This window comes from Echinops telfairi, unplaced genomic scaffold (genome assembly GCF_000313985.2).
Source record: "Echinops telfairi isolate 266 unplaced genomic scaffold, ASM31398v2 ScPeMD7_34;HRSCAF=130, whole genome shotgun sequence".
In the NCBI taxonomy this organism is placed as follows: domain Eukaryota; kingdom Metazoa; phylum Chordata; class Mammalia; order Afrosoricida; family Tenrecidae; genus Echinops; species Echinops telfairi.
Genome location: NW_022103931.1, coordinates 2,633,748 through 2,640,883, shown reverse-complemented (window position 1 = coordinate 2,640,883; position 7,136 = coordinate 2,633,748). Strand labels below are relative to the sequence as shown.

Genomic DNA, 7,136 nt, shown 5'->3' with positions numbered 1-7,136 from the left:
GATTTTTTTTTTAAAAAGCAGCAACAAAGCCCACATGGAAGAAGCACACTGGCCTGTGAGATCACATGTTGTCGAAGGCATCAAGTATCAGGCATCATCAGAACAAAAAATACTGCCATAGCGAATGAGGGCGGTAGTGAGGGCGGTAGTGCGGAGTGGAGACCCAAAGCCCATTTGTAGGCCACTGGAGATCCTCTTGCAGAGGTGTCTCTCTCGGGGAGGAGATGAGCCAGACAGGGTGCGATGTAGCAAAGGTGAGAAATACAACTTTCCTCTAGTTCCCAAATGCTTCTTCCTATCCCCCCCCACCACCACCACCTATCACGAGCCGAATTCTACCTTGCAAGTCTGGCTAGACCAGAGGGTGTACACTGGTACAGATAGGAACTGGAGACACAGGGAATCCAGGGCGGATGATCCCTTCAGGACCAGTGGTGTGAGTGGCGATACTCGGAGTGTAGCGGGATAGTGGTTTGGAAAGGGGGAACCGATTACAAGGATCTACATGTGACCTCCTCCCTGGGGGACAGAAAACAGGAAAGTGGGTGAAGGGAGATGTCGGACAGGGCAAGATATGACAAAATAATAATTTATAAATTATCAAGGGCTCATGAGGGAGAGGGGAGCGGGCAGGGAGGGGAAAATATGAGGAGCTGATGCCAAGGGCTTAAGTGGAGAGCAAATGTTTTGAGAATGGTGAGGGCAATGAATGTACAAATGTGCTTTACACAATTGATGTATGTATGGATTGTGATGAGAGTTGTATGAGACCCTAATAAAACAATTTAAATAAATAAATAAAAGAAGAGCAGGAAGGCAAAATAGCATTGTGTGAATGAGGGCGAGTGCGGAGTGGGGACCCAGGGCCCATCTGTGGGAAATTGGACATGCCCTTGCAGAAGTACCGCGGGGAGGAGCTGAGCCAGTCAGGGTGCAATGTAGAAATGATGAGACATACAATTTTCCTCTAGTTCTTGAATGCTCCCCTCCCCCCCACTATCATGATCCCAATTCTACCTTACAAATCCGGCTGGACTAGAGGATGTACACTGGTAAATATAAGAACTGGAAACACAGGACATCCAGGACAGATGAAGCCCTCAGGACCAGTGGTGAGAGTGGTGATACCAGGAGGGTGGAGGGATGGTAAGGGAGAAAGGGGGAACAGATTACAAGGATCTACATATAACCTCCTCCCTGGGGGACGGACAGGGGAGAAGTGGGTGAAGGGCGACGTCGGACAATGTAAGATATGACAAAATAAGAATAATTCACAAATTATCAAGGGTTCACTGGGGACGGGCGAGCTGGGAGGGAGGGGAAAAATGAGGAGCTGATACCAAGGGCTCAAGTAGAAAGCACATGTTTTGAGGATGAGGGAAAGAAATGTCCAAAAGTGCTTGACACAATGGATGTATGTAGGCATTGTGATAAGAGTTTACGAGCTCCCAATAAAAGGATTTTAAAAAATATCCTCACTATATTTTCTTAACATTCTTCTCCACGCCAGCTATTGTCATGGGATGGTTTGCTAATGAAAATAATATATAACAATAGCTTTAATAATACAAAAGATGATACACGGCACAGTTCAGTCAATACAGTTCTTGAAAATGTCCTATGAGTTACCATTCTCTGTGTTGTTGTTGTTTTTACATACCTGTTACTATCACAAGGGGCCAGTATTCATATCAACCACAGCTGAATATAAAGTGACCAGTCAGCATCCAGTTTAAATTCCCATGGTACAGACACACACAATTACATACACTTCACAGTAGCTGAAGATTTTACAGTGCATGATTTTACATTTACCCAGTAATTATAATTCATGAAGTGTTGTTTTACCTCCACTACTACTACTTTCAACAGAGTAGCTGCTTTTAACAGAGCAGCTGCTTTCAACACAGCAGCTGCTTCCTACGCAGCAGCTGCTGTCTACACATGCGTGACTGGTCCGCATAAGCACATTGCGGCACCAACCCTGTCACATACATCTGTATTTGTATGGGGTGTATGTGATGGGGTTGGTGCGATGGTATCATCCCGCCTGGTACCTGGATGTGGGCATATCTGCATGTGGGCGGACCTGCCTGGAGACAGATAGAGGAGCGGGGTCTTGGTTCTTAAGACCACCCGGAAATATGTGTTTTCCGATGGTCTTGGGTGACCCCAGTGAAAGGGTCGTTCGACCCCCAAAGAGAACTGCTGCTCTAGTTCTTTAATGCTTCCTCCCTCCCACCATCATGACTACAATTTTACCTTGTAAATCCGGCTAGACCAGAGCATGTACACGGGTACAGATAGGCTGGAAATACAGGGAACCCAGGACAGATAGACCCCTCAGGACCGATATTGAGAGTAGCGATACCAGGAGGGTAAAGGGAAGGTGGGGGGAGAAAGGGCGAACTGATCACAGTCATCTACATATAACCCCGTCCCAGGGGTATGGACAACAGAAAAGTGGGCGAAGGGAGACATGGATCAGTGTAAGACATGAAAAAATAATAATAATTTATAAATCATCAAAGGTTCATGAGAGAGGGAAAAATGAGGAGGTGATACCAAGGGCTCAGGTAGAAAGCAAATGTTTTGAAAATGATGATGGCAACAAATGTACGAATGTGCTTGACACCATGGATGCATACATGTAATGTGATAAGAGCTGTATGAGCCCCCAATAAAATGACTTTTCTAGAAAAAGAGTTTGTTTTCAGACAAGCGGTCATCTAAGTGAGGCATGAACTAAGTTCACTTGGAACCACACCAGCCTGTGTGGTCTAACGATTGTAAATAATATAACCCAAATCAGAGGGAGGGGGTGGTATCATGGCTTAAATGGTGAACACCTGGTTTGCCGAGAGCTGTGGATGACAGTGGGGGCCCAAAGTCCATTTGCAGGATCCACACATGGATTAAGCCTCTGGTGGATCCCCTCTGGCCAATGACCAGGGATGTGAATAGCTCCGTTATCATAAAAAGAGTAATTTAAAGTCGGCTATGGCAGATATCATTAGGTCAAAATGTAATATCTTATCATTAGCTCTCCCTCTTGACCCATTTCAGTTTTTAAAAAAAAATAAAGGGGAAATACACGTGGATGAAGACCCTGGAGAATCCCCTCTGACCAAAGACCAAGGATGTGGATAGGTTTGCTATCATGCCCGATGCTCTTGCTATCATGCAGAATATATGGGAACGGGATTGTTGCAGATGCTGTTAGTGTAAAATTTAGCACGCTATCATTTGGTATCCCTCCTGATCCATTTAAATGTATTCTATATATTCTGCTTTTTAATAGTTACTCATTTCTTTTCAATTGAGATTTTTGTCTGTTTCACTTTGTTATTCTTGTTTGTTTTTAATTAAAAATTTATTATTCATTGGGAGTAATGCTTATACCTTATGTTGCAATCATGTGAAGCAACAGTATATAATTGCTACCACGATCAGTTTCCAAACATTCTTTTCCTTCCTGGACCCCTTGAGATTGTGTCTGTTTTCCTCACCCCACCACCACCACTCTACTCCCCCTTTCCCGCCATCCCCACCTACCCCCACAAACCATTAGTCTACTTGCTGTCCCTATAGGTTCATCGATCCTGGGCTTCATATACCAAAGAACAGAAAAACAAATAACACAACTTCAAAAGGGTTTATCTCCCGACTGACATAATACCTCTGAGATAAACCCTAATACGAACAAACTACGAAACAAAACAAGTAAAAGCAACATTACTAAAATGTTGAAAACCAGCGTGCACCTGAGCAGGGAGTGGGGGAGGGAAGCAACTGACATGGTTTCAACTGTTCAAGTCAGGTATTTTTCTGGATATGAAATCCAGGACACGTAAATCTAGAGAGACAGGAACTGGATTCATGGTTCTTTGGGAGTTATAGGAGGGGAGGTTGGGGGACAATGTTCTAAAACCGATTGTGGTGAGATTTGTACAACTCTTCTTGTTGTGATTCAACTGTTGGGTTGTATGATATGTGAATTTTTTTTTTTAAAAAAATTACAGCCACGAAAACCCTATGGAACAGTTCTACTCTCTTCTAACACATGGGGCCATCATGAGTCAGAAGTGAGTCAATGACAGCAGACTTGGTTTTTTTTTTAGATACCTGGAACGCCAGTCTGTGCCCAGTAGAGAGCAGGCACTGAACTGTTGAATCAATCAATCTTCTACACTTTTCCCACTACCATTTTCTTATCTGGCCATGTTAAGAAACTCCAGTTATCGAATGAGGCTCTTCTCCCCTTTGCGAAGTAAATGGACCACGCCGGTAAAATTCAGGAGACTCCAAGTTGTACTGTAGTAACAAATGACCCTTAGATCTCAACGGCTGAAAGCAACAAGAGTTTTATTTTATTTTTTCACACAGGCGCATACACACACACACACACACACACACACAGAGCGGGAGAGAAACAGTGCAAACAGCCACCTGTGCATGGTTGCACAGCTATATCGCAAGTCAAGTATTCTGGCATATGAATGCACACAGGGGCTGAATGAGAGACGGACCCGCTCATATTACATAACGTTATTTTTGAATGGCCCCGGGACCTAGAGGAGTGCAAGGTGAAGGCACAAGAAATACATTCTCAGCCAAGAAGTGGCGCCATGTGATAAACGGTTCTGGAAGTTGAGAAAAGCACCCGAAGGCTTAAGGAACTAAGAGATTAACATAACATCGTTAAACATATTGGTGTATATTCATTAATAAAATACCAAAGAGACAGTGTTCCAGTGAGGCTTCCTCCTCTAGGCTTCTGGATTTGGGAGGGAGGCGCATCCCACAGGCACAGTAGGCGGAGAAACAGTGCTGGCTGGCTTGGGGTGAACAGAGCAGCTGAGAGGTTGAAGTCCTTCCTCTGCAGCAGGCTCTACAGACAGGAGGAAATGGGTCAGGGCCAAGTCACATCCACTTGCCCTTCAGGCTCTCCCCTGCTTATTGTCCTACCCAATCTGGGCCTTCTCACTATTGTCTGGATTATCCCACAGACATATTTCTCACCCTATCTCCATTCTCGGCTCCATCAAAGACATCACCACGTTTTTCTCTTTGTCAAACCCAGGGTCTCTGAATATGATCCTCCTTAGTTCAGAAACATTCTGTGACTCCCCATTACCCAGAGTTGCTTGTCTAGACTCCTAAGCTTGGCATGCCAGACTTCTCCAGCCTCACGTCCGTCTCTCCTAGCAGGTCTTCCGGGGTTGTTTGCTCGCTCACACACCTGACTCCATCCACCATTTTGGTCTAAGAATGCCTGGCCTTGCCTCTAGGTCTCTGTAGGTGTTTATTCCTCCTCTCCAGTCCTTCTCAGAGCTCATTGCTGAGAGTTAAGGGCCAAATATAGCTTGTGAACGCATCCAGGCTCCCCATCTAGGCTGGAGGTTCCCTGAAGTAGGTTCCAGAGCTCCTTCCTCACTAGATCCTCCTCAGCGTCCCTGAATGACCTTCCCCGACCTCCGCAGACTTCGGGCATCTGGGAACAGAGGCCTGGTCTGAGAGTCAAGGGGCCTGGCTCTTCTACCTGGATATGCTTCAAGTCCTAGGGCAAGTCCCTGCAACTCTGGGAGAGTTTCTCAGAGACTGTCTTTGTTTCTTAACATTAGGGCATCGCACTTTTTTGTTGTTGAGCACAAAGCTTATTGCAGGAAAGATTCACTGAGCGACCTTCAAGGGCCATGTCAGGAACCAGACTGAGAAGCTTGGGTGCTTGGACCCTAGAGGTTTTAATCTATGGACGCAGATCTCATAGTAAATCACAGCTCGCGGTAGTGTTTCTCCTCAACCATTTCCAACAATCCCCACCCAGGGTCCTCCTTTCAAGGAGCAGGGTACCTGGTGTGCCACATGGCTAAATCAGGACATCAGAGCCGCACAGGCCACCGGAAGAGCGTCCCAGAGCTAGCAGCGCCTCTGCTGCCTCCAGCTTCCGCTGCCACTCTGAGGGTTCACACATCAAGGACCGCTCAGAGACTTCCAGGGCCTACAAAAAAACTGGGTGTGAGAGAAGGGCCTGGGGACCTCTATGGCATCCCACATTCCAAATGCCCCTTTAGCTCCCAGTTCCCAAGTGCTCCCCACATCCCTGGTCCCAGGAAGGAGATGCACCCCAGGTGATCCTAGCTTGGCCCACCCCACTCCTTTCCCAGGACCTGTGACAGCAGTAGAAGACGGTTGCAGGTCTCCTGGGGCTGCAGGCTCAGAGCTGAGGATCTAGAAAGAAGGAAAGGAGAGGCCAGGGGATTCAACTCTCTGGCAGACATATACCCACCACCATGGGGCAAGAATTGCCAGATTGGCTCACCTATAGAAATCTTTTTTCCCCTGACTCCCTCTGGACTCTTCTCTGGGCTGCAGTGGCCCTCACTACCCTGGAGCGCTAATTGGCAGACTTTTCCACCCACCAGTATGTTTAATGTGGATAACAGCCTCTGTTTGTTCAAGGAGGGTCACTGTGTGGCGGCCCTTCTTAGTCCTCTTGTTAATGCTACAGGCGTGGGTTATCCCCCCACCTTCCCTCACTATCTCCATAGGAAAACGGAGGCTCTGAGAGACAAAGCCCCTTGTCTAAAGCGTCCCAAACAGAAAACAGCAAAGCTGGGAGAGCCCTCTCCTTCCTGTTAGTATGGGATGACTTTCTCCTCCCAGTTTCTTACTCTTCTTCTCACCCACCTTTTCTTCTTCCCTCCCGCATCATCCAGTAAAAGTGGGCGCACAATAATACAATCCGCAACGCACTTCCATGTTCCCTCTCCCTCTACTCACGAGCTGGGCAGGCCAGGAGGGCCAGGACGCTCCCCGGAAGGGGAAACCTTTGGTAGCTCATCCAAGGGCGGTGGAGTGCGGGGCTCTCGGTCTTTTGGAGGCAGGCTGATCCGCAGAATCAAACTGGGTCTCTTCTGCAGGGGCAGAGCGTGCAGTTTGGATTCAGGGACGAGGCCAGACATGAAGAGGAAGAGTGGACATGGGGGAGAGGGCATGGGAGATGAGAAGTGAGATGGCCTTCAAGGCCAACCAGTCCCACCCTTCATTTTGCAGCCAATGAAACTGAGGCCCACGGAGGAGAAGTGATGTCCCAGGTGGAAATGGAACCCAGGCCATCTGGGGCACAAAGGAAC

General features: G+C 47.2%; 1 long non-coding RNA gene across 1 annotated transcript; it reads right to left on the bottom strand.

Annotated features, from left to right (window-relative positions):
- Positions 1-4,404: 4,404 nt before the first annotated feature.
- On the bottom strand, positions 4,405-7,018 carry LOC123521676. The gene is made up of 4 exons (XR_006680060.1): positions 6,784-7,018; positions 6,171-6,231; positions 5,854-6,001; positions 4,405-4,891 (listed from the first exon to the last, which is right to left on the bottom strand). It is a non-coding gene; the product is annotated as an uncharacterized LOC123521676 (long non-coding RNA).
- Positions 7,019-7,136: the final 118 nt, after the last annotated feature.